Consider the following 15708-nt stretch of genomic DNA (forward strand, 5'->3'; position numbering starts at 1 on the left):
CCCATAGGATAATTGGCCATCATCTTAAAGGTTTCTGCAGTCTCCAGGAATAACTTCACAGAAAAAAGTTTTCTTCCCCTCCACTTTGACTACTGAACAATGTGGTGTATAGGTGTGGTGTACATGGGATCTCTCAGTAAACAGGTCACCTGTGCTGTGTTACTAAATGGTAAGGAGAATGTTGCCACACAGGGCCAGCCCATCCATGAGACCAAATGAACAGTAGCAGACCTGCCATTGAATGAATGGGGCAAATGCCCCTGGTGTGGAGCCTCGCATAACTTTAGGACTGTGCAGGAGCCTCCCTGAGGCTCCTAACGCAGTCTTAAAACTGTGCTTCTGGTTTGCTAGAAGCACAGTTTAAAGCACTGGGGAAGCTTCAGGAGGCTTCTCTGACATGTCCTGGAGTCATGCGAGGCTCCTTGTGCTCCAGGTAAGGGGGGTGGATTTCTGCACGGGGAGTGGCGGCATCCCACGGGGGGAGCCATCACAGATCTTTTCCATGGGGCTGGGGAGGTCCACTACTGCAATTGAAGTGGTTGCCTCAGGCAGCAGTTGGGGGGAGGGGGGCCATCTTTGTCCACCTACTTGCCTCCACTGCTCCCCCTCCTCTTTCCATGCCTGGATTGAAAAAGGAAGAGGGAGACTAAGAGGAAGAGTAAATGTGGAGGGTAGGAGAGTGCTGAGCTAGAGCATTGGAGAGTGGAAGGAGTAGAGGCTGGCACTTCCTTGGGTAAGGGGAGGTAGCATTTGGCATGCCACCTCAGGCATCAAGAGGTCTTAGGCCAGCCCTATAGCCAAATTCCTGCTTCCCTAGATATCTGTTACAGCATTGGGCACAAGATACTTCTCCTTGCTTGGCAGGACTATCAGAGGCATACTGTGTTGAGTTACCACTTGGCAACCAGTCCTCTTTATGGAGTCAGTCATATGCAGGGGGAAAGTCAATACTGATTACATGATTTTTTCACGCAGCTCTTTTGTTGGCTTCTACAACAACTTGTTCCTCCTGCTGGGGTGTAACTGCAGGTGGAAACTGCTTTGAAATCAGATAATTGAGTGCAGGCAACACAGAGCCATGAACATACAATTATTTCTGGTGTTATTTTTCCTCTGCTTACATGCCCTGTGAAACAGCATCTGGCTGAAACGTACTAATCTATACAATTTAGGAATTTTAAATGCCTCCTAGTGATCCTGCTGCTGTGGATGTTGTTTGTTCCCATGCAGATGGGGAACATTGTCCCCAAAGACAGACATCATCAGTGGGAAGTCTTTTAAGGCTGCGTAAATTAAAAGCAATCCAATGAAGTTTCAAACTGAGCAGAAGCGACTCTATTCTTTTTTCTTCCATCTCCTGCTGAATAAAGACGATGGCTGATTTGGTGTGTTCTCCAGGTGTCATTTCCTAGAGATGTTGTTGCAGTAAGGTCCAAAAATAAGCCTTCCATCATTGTGTCAGCCCATTAAAACAGATTGTGTGGAAAACAATGATTATCCCTTGATGGCGTTGTTTCATCCTAAATACCTCCACATGGTCAAAAGTCTACTCAGTGAGAAGAATGAACACAAATTCTCAACCTGGTTGGCTGGGGGGGGGGGTCACCTACTCCAGATTGTCAGAAAGCTTGCAGTCTTTGTTCAGCTTAGTTTGTTACAATTAGCAGGTGTAGTGTAGGATAGGGTAGTGGTTCCCAGTGAGCCATGGCTTCCTGGGGAGCTGAAGAAACTAGCCGGGGAGCTGCAGGTTCCTTGCGAAAAACCTGCCACACTATATAATGGATTATAGCCCTAATGGGGAGCCATGGCCAATGCCTAGTTTATCAAGAGAGCCACCAGCTGAAAAAGTTTGGGAAAGTTTGAGAACCATGATAGGGGATTGGGATTGTGTGCTCCTTGAGGTTAGTAGATTGGTCAAAGTGTCCCCCAAAATCGATCCCAGAGAACTTCACAGTTTGGGATGCTGGCTGAGACCCTTTTGATCAAAGAATGCAAAGTCAACCATGAAGACCTTGTGGCTTGGGGTGGATGACACCATTTAGTGCTTCCTCAATCCTCTTCAAAGAGGGAGATGAGGAAAAGCTAAAATTGTCATGAAGGGCCCAATCCTATGCAGTGCATGCTGGCTGACCACCAGCACACACTGTCGCAAATGTGCCGTAAAGCACATTTGTGGGGATTAGCACCGGCTCAGCGTGAGCTCACTTTGGGACAGCACCGGTTAGAGGCCAGCGATCCAGTCAGGCACTCCGTGAGAAGTGCCTGGCAGCAAAGAGGTAAGTCAGGGCATGAGGGGAGGTGGGGAGGAGGCATTCTGGGGTGGGCAATGGCAGGGAGAAGAAGGGGTGTGTGAGGGAGTGGGGCAGGAAGAGGGCAGGACCTGTGGAGCTTAGTTCTGCTGGATCCAGAGTTCCATATAGAGCCACATGGCCCGACACAAGGTTTCTTGATTCTGCACTGTCTACGTAGTTGCTGCAGAATCAAGTACCCCATTGCGGGGCTACCTCTCTTACTTGGGGGAAGAGGACGAATGTCCCCTTCTCCTGAGGAGCTGCCGGCAGCTGCCCACTTGTGCTAAGGATGCTGCGGCAGCCATTTTTGGTTTCACGGCAGCCGGGACGCCGGGCATCTCAGGCTTGGGCTTGTTAGCTGCGACGTGGAATTCGGGTGGGAATGTCTCAAAGGGGCAATGAGAAAGTGGCTGTTGTGTTCTTGGAAGAGGCCAGCCCTAAAAGGGGCAGTTAGCTTCCACTGGAGAATCTATAACAATACTTGAATAAAATTGTGGCCCAATTATATCCCAATACATCTTGTCGCATGTCTTATTGAGCAAATATCCAGTATATTTTGCTCTTAACATACATACGTACATGCTGGAGGTCTTCATTCCCTTGCTCTGGGGGAAAACTGCAGCAGCGGCAGGCAACTTGGACCTGAGTGGGCTAAATAGCTGATGCAGGTCCACATTGTCCCATGTCAGCAAATTGGGCCAGGGAAGGGGGATTGGATATGGTGCACACCACTACCACTGATCCTGCTAGTTCCTGGGCACAAACCAACCATCCTAAGCCCTATCGCCACCCTCTCCCTGCCCCATTACACCCCCTCCCCACTTATCCCCTGCCCTTCTTTCACCCCTGCACCACTAGGCACAGAACTTACTGCATTTGGTGTGCACTGGGTCTTCTGCCAGCATGCATAGGCCACTGTGCGCCTTCCCGCTAGTGCTGGCAACTGCTATGCCACTGCAAGGTGCTTTACAGCACTTTTGTGATGTAAACACTGGTGCGGCACATGCTGTGGTGACACAGAGGTTGCTTAGGATTGTGCCATAAATTAGGAAGAACTTTTAAGGTCAAAATATGTCTGAATAATACACATGCTATTTTTTTCCCCCTGAAAAGCACAAAACGTAGTCAAATAAATGAAATCAAACTAACAAGAGTCGCATGAGTTCCATCCTGTCCAAATGCCACATGGTTTGCTGCAGTAGATTGCAAAGCAAACATAAGTTATTTAGTTGCAAATAAATACAAATCTAGTTTTAAAACAAATGGAAAACAGGAGAGATGAAATTCCGTCTCATTGATGGAAGAATGCATTGATTCAGTTGTTATTTAAAGCAGAATGTTGACATTGTGGGACAATTAGCGTTTCCTAATATTTTTCAAAGGCATTTTCAGAGTTGGGAATAAAACCGCTAATGAGGTGAGTATCCTATAGGAATGCAATTATTAATACAACATGTTGGTGAAAGGGAGAGGGGGAGAAACACCACAATTTGACAGATAATTCAGTTGCAGAGTATGTTTTAATATATACCATTGTATTCATAAATTTTAATAGAACTATTTATCATGGCAAAAACTGTTCCAGAATTCCGTAGGCTTTCTGCCATTGTGGTAAGATGGATGATGAATCAGATGCAACATGGGGCTCCTTAATAATTTATTGGGTCATGAGTTATGGTTTTATTCAATTGAAAATTATTAGATGGGCTTGCCCCAGGCGCCAAGCATGGTATATGAAAAAGGGAAAATAGATTAAGCAAACATTCAATGAGTTTAATCATTTCAAACAGGGCACTGGATAAAGGCCTTGACAGATTTGTCATTAATTCCACAGACATTTTTACCTCCACACAACATAATCACAAGATGGGACTTGTCAGAGAAGCTGAGGAAATGTGGTGTTTGTAATGAATAGACTGCATCATCCATTATTTTCATGGGGATGATTTATTCATTCTGTGTGAAAGAACAAGGGACAGCAGAAAAGGGAAAACAGCCTCTTCTACAGTAGCAGCGTTCTGGTACTAGCACTTTTGTCTACAGATTGAGCTTCTCTGCTCTTCACTGTTCACACCCACATGGTCCTGTGCCCATCAACCGGGAGATTTGACAACCAAACATGTTCATGTTGGTTGTTCTTATCTAGCAAAGGGATCCAATCACCGATTTACAACAAATGAAGCTGGAAAGAATTATAACAAATAGCCCCATTCATTGGCTAAACACAAAATATTATTCCAGTGCCTTGGGCTGTCTGACGTACCGTAATCCCTATGCTGGCAGAATACAGCCTGCACAAGGGGGGGAAATGGCATCATTTGGTCAGGATGGGTGGGGAGGAGCAACACTTAAATGGAATCTTATGCATATTGACAGCAGCGGTCTTGCCTGTGGTGACAACATAACACGATGCCAGCAAAAAGACAGGAGGAAAGTACAACAACTTACCTTGGTGTCAATAGAGAGCCTTAAGATAACTGGAGGAAAGGACTCCACTGATTATTCTGTGGCCAACCTTGGTGCACCATAACTATAATGAAGTGTGAATGCAAACTATATAACACAGCGCAATGGACTCCACCACTCTGGCATCGCAGCTGTAGAACACAAGTGTGAACTCTGGTAGTGAGGAATGTGTTGAATGTGTGCTTAGCTCAGTCATCCAGGGCCAATAACAAATTTACAGCCCAATCCTATTCACACTTTTCTGGGAGTAAGCCCCATTGACACTTACTTCTGAGTAGACATGCATAGGATTGGGCTGTTAGAGAGGGAAGATAAACTACTTTTATAACTATTTTGGGCTGCCTGATCTCTTAGGTACCATACTTCAGAACTAGAGACAACATCTATCTGATAACTAACCACCTATGTTGTCACAGCTACTATAAAGGACAAGTAACAGTAAGTAAAGCGGAATCTGTATTGATCAGTTAATAGCCAAAAATGGGATTTCCGCATCCATAGGCAGTAGATCTCTGAATTTCTGGATGCTGGGAGACAAAAGAATGAGGTGAACATCTTTGCTTGTGATCTTTCCTCGTGTATGTGGCTGGTTATAGATGCAGACTGCTGTGCTAGATGGACCTCTATCTAAACGAGCATGACACGTTTTATATTCTTATTTTATCATGGCATGTGCCAGGTTTAAATAAAAGAAGTGTAATCAGGGAATGGCTGTGCTTAATTTTAATAGCACTGTACCAATTATTCACCTTGTACATCCTAATACTTCCTGAAATGAAGTTAGAATTGTGCATTGTCTTGAAAAAAAAAAGAGATGCCATGCTTCTTGCCCTGGAAACAAAGAGTAAGGGCCAAACTTTATCTGATATTAAGCACATCATTGACCCTTGTGTGCTTGGTTTCTGTTTCCTAAATAGCAATCACGGTAGAGGAGAAACAGGATTGGAACTATGGCATGGGGAGACTTTGTTTAACCTATTGCTCTGCTGTCTGCTCCCCCTACAGATACTATTACCCCAGATGGAAGCTATCATTCACAAGACTTGGTTTCAGATGGCCAGTGTCCACCACGATCCAAATGAATCAGCAACCCATCCCTTCAGGCTGTCATCTACCAGGAAACATTTTGCAACCATAAATTCAGAATTCATCATCAAGGATTTGGTGTTTTGTGCACTCCATGCATTCACAGAGCCGTATACTATTTAACTGCAAATTAAAGTAGATAAGATGGGTAAGAGGCTACAGCTTGCATACCCGGAAGGTTCTATGTATTTGCACAACACTTTTATGAATATAGTACGGTTATACCACTAAATCGTGCAGGCAATCGGAAAATTCGTGTTTATCCAGACAGCATGGAAAATGTGATTGTCTGCTGCTTGCTCTAATAGTATTATCACATCACCACTTCTGTTGCACTAATGGCCTCAGGACACTAGGAAGCAAGCAATGTTACTCTTCAGTAAAAATGAAAGTTGTTTCTACTACTGAGGTTCTCAGAAGATATGAAGTGGGGTCAAAGAAAGCAAGTTCAGAATTTAACAGCCGAATCCTATGTAGATGTTGTGCCAGTAGAACATACATTCTGTCAGCTTGCACAGCCACTAAAGCACCATAAAGTGGTTTTTGAGAGTGTTAGTAACCAGTGTACTGGTGGGAAGGCTGGAGCCTTCCTGCACACACCGGCAGGATGCCTGCTAGATCAGGTAAGTCCAGAGCAGGGGTGGATGGGGAAGAGCAAGGAAGAAGTGGACTTGGGAGGAGATGGGGTGGGCAGATCAAGCCCTGGAGCGGGGCGAGATTGACAGTGCCAGCACATACCATATGCTAATCCCCTTCCCAGGCCCAATCTATGCACATGGATAAATTTGGACTAGTGCCAGTGATATAACTGGCACAGGTCTGAGTTGACCCATGACTGCTGGGGCTTGCCGGGACAAGGGGGCTGGCACTGCTGCATCACTGCACAGGGATTTTGATAAGATTGGGCAATTGGTTTAAAACCAGAACTTATTCAGAATCTATCCTATAAAACAGCAGTCCTGTGAGAGACAGGCAAGGATATCTTGATCTGTATTCTGCTGAGAATTGCTACGAACCAATTGAGGCTAAAGCAATTGTAACATCCTCCAGATGGCTGGATGGATGACTCCACTCAGGATGTTTATTGGTCCCTGGCCCATCATGGCTATAAAAAGTTCCAGGTCAAGGCTGGGCTTAGCAAACTGATTCTGGTTTATCTGACAGTGCAGAGAGGCTGCAAGTAACTAGACTCCTCAGCTTGCCAAACTGCTTGCTTGCCCACCTGCCCACCCACTATCCAGGCACCTGCCTCCTATACTCAGACTTTCAAAGCGTGTTTTGGAACCATGAAGACAGGATTTTTAATGCAGGATTTTGTGTGGTATACATGTCATGTATTCACAAATTCACATCCTATTAAGCTGCACATTAAAGCAGATAAGATAGATAAGTGGCTCCAACTTGAATACAGAAAAGGCTCTTTCCTTTTCAATCACGTTCAAGAACAGAACACTTAAGATGAAAGTTCTGCCTTTGCTGGCATTCCTTCTGACCTTCTGTTCCACATTGCTGGGATTTGTATTTCCACCAGCTGGTGGTCCTGCCTCCTTTTCACAAATGTCTTGAGTCTTTCTTTTCCTCAAGATATGTGTCTCTGTGCCTTCCTTTGTATTTCAATTTGCTAATTCTCAAGATGAGATGAACGGGAAGGGCTTCTTGACGTGGAGTAAGTTTGTTGCTTCAGTTTGACGCTCCCCAATCTTAAGGTGAAAGCTCAACTTCCCGTTTCTGAAGTGCGCTGGGACAGCTACCTGCAGGGATTTACTAGGTGGTTTTATAGGCTGTTTGGAGGGTGGGCTTAAGTGTGTTCAGTGCACATTCAATTCCAACAGTTCACTCAATTTCTCTTCCTGGTTGCATCTATAAGAGATTGTAGGTCAAACCACAGTTGTCAGAGACTGGAGACAGCCCAGGCCAAGCATTCAGAGCTGGGTTGACATTTATTCTCAATCGGTTGTTAATACTTAGTACTCATTATCCATGCAAACTGATCACTGTCCAGAAAGGATTAGAGATCTACGGGGTAGAAGGAGCAGTTGGGTTTCTTTGACCCCCCCCCCCACGAGGGGTTGGGGGTGATGAAGCTGAGTGAAACCCTAGTTTCTACCAAATTTCTGTGTTACGTGTGTACCATAGATACTTGCCTATAAGGCAAGAAATTTCTACCAAGAAATCAAGCATATGCGTAGTTTGACACCTCGTCTTATCTGCGGGTCACTCAGAGTTCAGGGCTGTTCAGGCAAGTCCTCAGCAGCCAGGAGAAGCTTGGTGGAGCTTAAAAAGTGTCCGTGGGGGGTCTGCAAAGCATCTGAGGAACATTTTGAGTGATTTTAGACAGCTTACAAACAGGCAACTTTCTTTACATTTGTCAGAGCTCCTTGTAGTCTTCTGAACAGGCTTGTTAACTTCAAACCCAGGAGTGCCTCTTAAAATGACAGTGCACAGTATAAAAAGTTGTCTGGCAGCAACTGAAGCAGAGTGTTGTGCAGTGGTAAGCTTTTATGGTGCTTTGTATTGGTGCTGCATTTGTTTTGGATGGTTTTTAAAACTGCAGATGCTTTTCTGCAGTTTCAAACCTGAATTTTTTTTCAATGCAATGTTTAATTCTGTTGCTTGGGGGGGGGGGGATTACACACAGTATTACATAAGCACCTTGTTAATGACTGCAAAAACAGTAGCAGGGCTCAGATCATTTTCCCCCTTTCAGTTAGGCTCCAGGGCAAGCAGCAGCTTCTACTCACAAGCACCATTCCCCAAGTTTTACCCCCAATTTATCCAAGGGTAATTTGGGACATTCTGTGATTTTTGGCTGAAAACATGCCCTCGCCTTATCTGTGAGATCACCTTATAGGTAAGTATCTATGGTATGTTTGCAGGAATGCCTGGGCAATCCTAATTTCAAAGGAATAAGGATGTAAGCTGTGGCAATTTTGCCCTCAAGGTAATTTCCATTAGCTTTTTCTAAACCCTAACTTAGTCACTTTGAACTATTTTTACTGCACAATATATTTCTAACCCAATCCATTCGCCCATGATATTTCACCCACAGTCAAGCTTAGCTAACAAAAATCTGTTACTTTAAGCATGGTTGGCTTTTCTATTACATACCTCATTAAAAAAAATTAAAATAGATTCTTGTCTAGATTTATGCTGGTATTTTCAAAACTGTTACTTCTCTTTTGTAGGAGGGCGGTGTTTTTATTTTATTTATTTATTTGTTTTACTTTTTCCGACACCTAAAAATTGCTACTCACTTCCTCAGGTGCAATTTGCTATCTAACATGTTTCGAATAGGTGACTGTTTAACTAAACTTAATTATAATGAGTTTCTCAAAATAGATTCTCCTGCCAAGATTCTTGCTCACTAATTAGAGGCCTTTTAGCATTTGCTCCTATTCTGTCACTGAGCGATCACTCAGGGTTGACTGCCTTCTGAGGTAAGGGACGGAGGCTGAGGAAAGGGCAGCAGGTTGTCAGTTATTTATTATCATTGCCTGTTTTCCAGCTCTGCTGTCACAGAAGCATATGAAACCACCTTAGACAAAGTCAGGCCATTTGGTCCAAATGTGTACTCTAGCTGGAAGTGATGCTCCAAGGTCTCAAGCGGAGGTTATTCTCAGCCTTCTGGGCTGAGATCCTTTGAACTGAAGATGCTAGGACCTGCCCCAGAGAAAGACAGGGTTTCTGCCTAGGTGGCTGCTTCTCCTGGGACAGAAGACAAGTGGAATGCTTTAGTCTTGCCTGTTGTTGTTGGCAACCTTCAGTCTCGAAGGACTATGGTATGAATGGTGGTTCTGGAACAGCATCTAGTGTGGCTGAAAAGGCCAATTTGGGAGTGACAATCCCTTCAACACTGGGAGCAAGTGCAGTCTGTCCCTGGTCTGTCTCCCTGGCTGTGGGCCTTCCTTCTTTGCCTCTTTGCCTCAGACTGTTGGTCAAGTGTCTCTTCAAACTGGGAAAGGCCATGCTGCACAGCCTGCCTCCAAGCGGGCCGCTCAGAGACCAGGGTTTCCCACTTGTTGAGGTCCACTCCTAAGGCCTTCAGATCCCTCTTGTAGATGTCCTTGTATCTACCTATAGATACAAGGAAATCTTGTTCAGCCGTGGTCTACCTATAGGGTGCCTTCCTTGCACGAGTTCTCCATAGAGGAGATCCTTTGAGATCCGGCCATCATCCATTCTCACGACATGACCGAGCCAACGCAGGTGTCTCTGTTTCAGCAGTGCATACATGGTAGGGATTCCAGCATGTTCCAGGACTGTGTTGTTTGGAACTTTGTCCTGCCTGACTCCTGACTCCCTACATAAATGACAGGAACAATCGTTGTCCAGCATCTGAACTGAACAAGAACTTTCAGACTGGATATTAGACCTTACCCCTTTTAAGTACTGTACTCTGTTGCTGGCATGAAGCACATCAGAAGCATTAATTCATTACATCTGTCTGCTTAGAGCTGGAATAGCACAATGGAGGACACCCCAATCCTACCAAAATCCCCCCTCCTGCTTATGCAGACACACCAACAGAGCATGTGCTGCAACTGCAAGAGGAAGGCAGTTGGAAAGGTTTCCTGGAGTAAGTGAACTTCTGTGCCGATGGGGCGTGCACTGCATCCTTTGGTTGGCAGGCAGTCACAGAGGCCTCCTCTGTTTGTTCCCTTTCCTACAAACATTACAACAAGGGAATGTTTGTTCCCTTACCTCGGGGCTGCATTGCAGCTGCATCAGTGCTGGAAAGTTGGATAGGATTGGGTCCAGTGTTATCTGATCTTTCCATCTCCCATGTTTTCAATGGAGGCCCTGCAGGACCCACCAGAAATCGTGTCAGGATCTACCAAGAGGATCCCAACCACAGTTTGAGGAATGCTGGGTTAAGATATTGGTGCACATAAGTACCGCTGACCCCACCCACAGTCTGCCTCCCCGCCCTCCGCCCCTGTCACTACCACATCTATCTTTGCTGGTCCAGCAGCAGACCTCCTGAACTGCAAATCTGATCTTGCCCACTTCAAAACTCATCTCTGGCACAAACTCAGTAGGTGGCCTTAGGCAAGTCACTCAGACTCAGGTGCCAATGTTTTGCCCAGAGACAATGTATGGATGCTGCCACTTAGCTATTGACAACAAGTAGAGATGGGAGATGAAAGAGACACAAAAATTATCATCAAAGAACTCCTCACAGAGGCTGACCATGACCAGTGACCCAGCCTCTGACCAGGCCAAAATATAGCTGAAATCTCCACACCCTCAAACTGTAAATGCAGGCAAACTGTAAATGCAGGCAAGAACTTCCTGACTCTGTGGTATGGAACATTGCCTATCCTAGTCTTCTGAGGCACATTGACTCCTGATGTGCTGAGCAGCCATCTCAGATGCTACCAATGCTATGAACTGCAGATAATTCTCCCTTCCTCAGATCTGCTGCTGCTTCACTTCCCATCCTATGCTGAGGTATCAAGAGAGAGGGATCAGCCTTTATGGCTGCACCAGCTCTACCCTCACAGTGTCTCCACCAATAGAAAGGTGTCACCTTGCCTTGTATGAATGGGATGAAGCAAAGATAACACCTGTCAATCTTCTTGGGGAATGGACTTATTATAAGGAATATATTAAAATAATATATGCCAAGGGCTTTACACACTCCAAAAGTGTTGCAAAAAGCTAAGTATTATTAATATCTGACTTCCTGCTATGTTTCTATGCTTTCTATAATTATATGAATGACTGCTACATAGGGCATCTTTTGACTGGTCAGGTCAGTTTGTCAGCAGCCACTCTTCATGCCGTGAGCCCTGCGCAACCTTCTTCAGGGCTCCCCACAACTTCAGAAGTGAAAGTGGAGCAATTGCACTCCACTTCTGCTTTAGTGGAGGCAGGGCGCAATTGCTCCACTTTCACTTTCAAAGCTGCGGGGAGTCCTGCAGAAGGTTGCACAGGGCTCCCTGTACCTCCGGGAGGCTACAGGAGGCTCAGGTATGGCTGCAGGAGGTTCAGGTACGTGCAGCCAAGCCCCTGCAGCCCCCCCTGAGCAGCGCAATCCTGGGGATCACGCCACTGCCTCCAGGCTGCCACCACCCCTTAAGGTGAAAGTGGCCAGGGCCCACAGGCTGGGGCGTCACGAACCCTTTATTTGTCTTTATTTGAAAAGACATAAATTAGCAAGTGTCGAAGTAAAAGTGCGGGGAAAAGATCAAAGAAAGATTTTTTTTAAAAACCTCAATGTAGGATTGTTATTAACATTAGCAGAAAAAGACAAAAGAAATGAATGAATAGGAGAAAGAAAATTTGAGCACACAATGGAGAAATAAGTGTTATTGAAGGAGAAATGAAATATACCAGGGAACCCTTATCATAGTTATTCCTTTCAGGGGGCTATTTTAATAATGCTGCATCAAATCAAGCAACCCTTTTAAAAGAAGATGAGACTGCCATCGTGAAGCCAAAAATTATAAAGCAGTAAAGCTAAAAAAAAAACACAGCAATTTTTTAATTGTAAAGCATCGATTTACAGCAGGGGACCTGAATGCAGCATTCTGGGTCATGCCAACTCTCTAGTCCTTGATGGTTGGTGCTTCCTTTTTAGGAAGTCTGGATCTTAGAGATGGAGATTGCCTTCTCCAACAATCTCTTAATCAGTTGCCTTGAAGAAACATCAACCAACCCAGTGGCGAACCTGCCATAATGTGAAAGGGGCAAATGTCCTGGGCGCAGAGACTCGCGCACCTCTAGGACAGTGCGGAACCCTCACTGAGGCTTCCGATGCGGTTGGAAATTGTGCTTCCAGTTTGCCAGAAGCAGTTTAACAGTGTGTGGAAATCTCAGGAGGCTCTGGAACGTTGCGGTGGGGGAGGGGTGCCATTGGGAACCTTTACCCCAGGGCACGCAGCTGGGGAGGTCTGCCACTGAACCAACAATTCTGGGCTATTAATAAGTTCCCCTACCAATAGAAAGTTGACTAACAGTTGTAACAATAAGAAGATAAAGAAAGTCCTGCTGGATCAGGCCAAAGACCCATCTAGTCCAGCTTCCTGTATCTCACAGTGGCCCACCAGATGCCTCAGGGAGCACACAAGACAACAAGAGACCTACATCCTGGTGCCCTCCCTTGCATCTGGCCTTCTGAGGTAGCCTATTTCTACAACCAAGAGGTTGCACATATCCTTCATAGCTTGTAATCTGTGAGGGACTTTTCTTCCAGAAATCAGTCCAATCCCCTTTAAAAGGCATCTAGGCTAGACTACATCATCACATCCTGTGGTGAGGAGTTCCACAGATTAATTACCCCCCTGGGAAAATAAGTATTGAATGAAATGCTGAAAATATCTTTGATCTTGTCATCACTGTGTACAGGTTAAAAAAAAATCACCTGAAGTTTTCAGTGAGCCTGTTTCCACAGATGTGGTGACTTTATGAAACCATGCAGTCCTCAAGGATGTCCTTTTGTGGTTAGAAGAGAACTCATGAAATCCGTGTTTTTCCCCCCTAGTTCTGTCCTGTGCATTTTTTTGACCTTGAACAAATCCCCTCATCAGGCAGTTTCCCAATGTATAAAACAAGACTAATATGCTCCAGATATTCTCTCTCCTCTATGTCGTCAAAGCAAAACTCATTACAGTACTACAGTTCTCTTTAGGGTTCTCTTGGGCTATCTTGGGTTGTGAATCAACACAAACGTTTCACTACTTGTAAGCCCTCTTTGGTTTAATGGGTCCCCTGCTGTGCAAGTCTTTTAAGGGTAGCTCTGTAAGTCATCAAAGGATTGCATTCTCCCCAGTGAGCAGCCTGAGGTTTAAAAAGCTGTTACCCTGTCTAATATTGTCTTGATAGAAAACCTCTCTTTTTCCTGACCAAATGCTTCCTTTGCAATCACCCTCTTCGCTTGATAGCAAAAACATAGTATTTGCAGAGTGATTTTTGGAGCACGCAATGCATACCGCATGCATTATTTGACGCAGTCCTTACAACAACTCTGTAAGGTTAGAAAGGCTGCAATCTATAAACTCTTACCTGGGAATTAATCCCCTTTGAGCACAGTGGGACTTCTGAGTAGAAATGCATAGGACTGTGTGTATTGGTATTCTCCCCATATTGCACCTGAGGCTGTGAAGCTTGTCAAAGGTATCTTGAGGCTTCATCACATAGTTGAGGTTCAAACGTGGGAATCTATAGCAGCCGCGGACCTCTGCAGCCCTGCACCTGGGGCAAAGCTCCGCGATGGCACCTCCCACGCGGGCTATCGCCGCCCCCTGTGGGCAGAAATTCACCCCCCCCACTCACCAGAGAATCACAGAGCCTCAGTTGACCTCCTCCCATGCCCGGGAAGCTTCTGTGAGGTTCCCTGGCACTATAAACTGTGCTTCTGGCAAACCGGAAGCACAGTTTCCACCCGTCGGGAGCCTCAGAGAGGTTTCCATGGGGTCCCAGTGGCCGGCGCCTGGGGCTTTTGCCCTGTCCCGGTCAATGGCAGGCATGCAAATGATCTGTAGTTCATCCCAGGGCCTCTGAGAGAAATTCTATCAGAGGGTACAAAGTTCATTTTTGTCCCTATCCCAAAGGGGGAGGGAAGAAGTAACACAGAATGACAGAGGGTGGCAAAGGGGTGGGCAAAACGGGGGGGGGGAGAGATGGGCAAAACAGGGCAAGGTAGGGTGACAACAGCTGGAACAGTTCCCTTCCCCCGAGGAGCTGGCAGAGGCTGCCCAGTTGTGCTCAGGATGCCGCAGCAGCCATTTTTGGCACCAAGGCAGTCCAGCACTCCGGGCAGCATAGGATTGGGCTGTTAGTCACTACATGACACCAGTCCTCTCACATGCAGAGTTGTCAGGTACTTGGAAAGAGGTTCTGAAGGTCATTTTGGGAATGTAGAAGGAAAGAATGAGAATGACCATACAGAAGACAAGGGCTTCCATCCCCTGTTCTAACTGTCCTTTTGCCAATCCTTGTTGTTTTCTTACTGAGGTAATCTGGATTCTCACTGGGCTGAAATAGTAGTCACAGGCCCAAATCCTAACCAACTTTCCACACAGCTGTGCCAAGGGAGCATGTGCTGCATCCTGCAGTTGGGTGGCAGTCATGGAGGCCTCTTCAAGGTAAGGGAGTGTTTGTTCCCTTACCTCGAAACTGCATTGCCCTCACTTCGGGGCTGAAAAGTTGTTTAGGTTTGCTCCCGCAGGTGCCTTTTGCCTAGAAGCCTTCTTCCCTTTTTCATATCAGGCGTTGCGCAACGGGTTTACGCTCCAAAATTGTAAATGGAAAAAAAAAACAGTGCCTGTGTAATTGTAAAACAACATTTGCTTTACCACAGTTGTGGAGTAACAAACTAACAATGGCATTTTCCAAATAGCTTTTATTGAACATTTGCTTAGAGTGATCACGTTGCTGCTTTGCCGATTCTCCTCTCTAGAAGTCGCCTCTCCATTTCCAGGCTCTCCAGCGCCATTACTACCTACCGTCTCCTCCCTTAAAAACAATTGAACATATGGGCTCTATTATAAAATGCTATATCTGCTAGCAGAACACTAAAGACATTTGGCAGAAGCCTTAAGCTTCCAGCAGGAGAAGAAAAATAATTACTTCTATTTAAACAATAAACACATTTACAAGTTGAACATGAAAGTTTCACAAATTTCTTGGTTACAGATGGGCTGAATGAGAAATACCTTCTGCTCCTTTCTATCCACAGGGATAGAAGGGAACGTACACCTGCCTTTGATTCCGTTTTGTGCTATAGTAAAACAAGCTAATTATGCAGGGCCAAGTTGGCACCAATACAACAAGCAAAGCTTAGGGAGGAGGAGCCAACTTCTGAACCCATTTACAGTTCATTCTGTTAAAACTGGGTTTTTTCTCCAACGGGCTACATCTA

Source organism: Tiliqua scincoides, chromosome 4 (genome assembly GCF_035046505.1).
Source record: "Tiliqua scincoides isolate rTilSci1 chromosome 4, rTilSci1.hap2, whole genome shotgun sequence".
Classification (NCBI taxonomy): Eukaryota; Metazoa; Chordata; class Lepidosauria; order Squamata; family Scincidae; genus Tiliqua; species Tiliqua scincoides.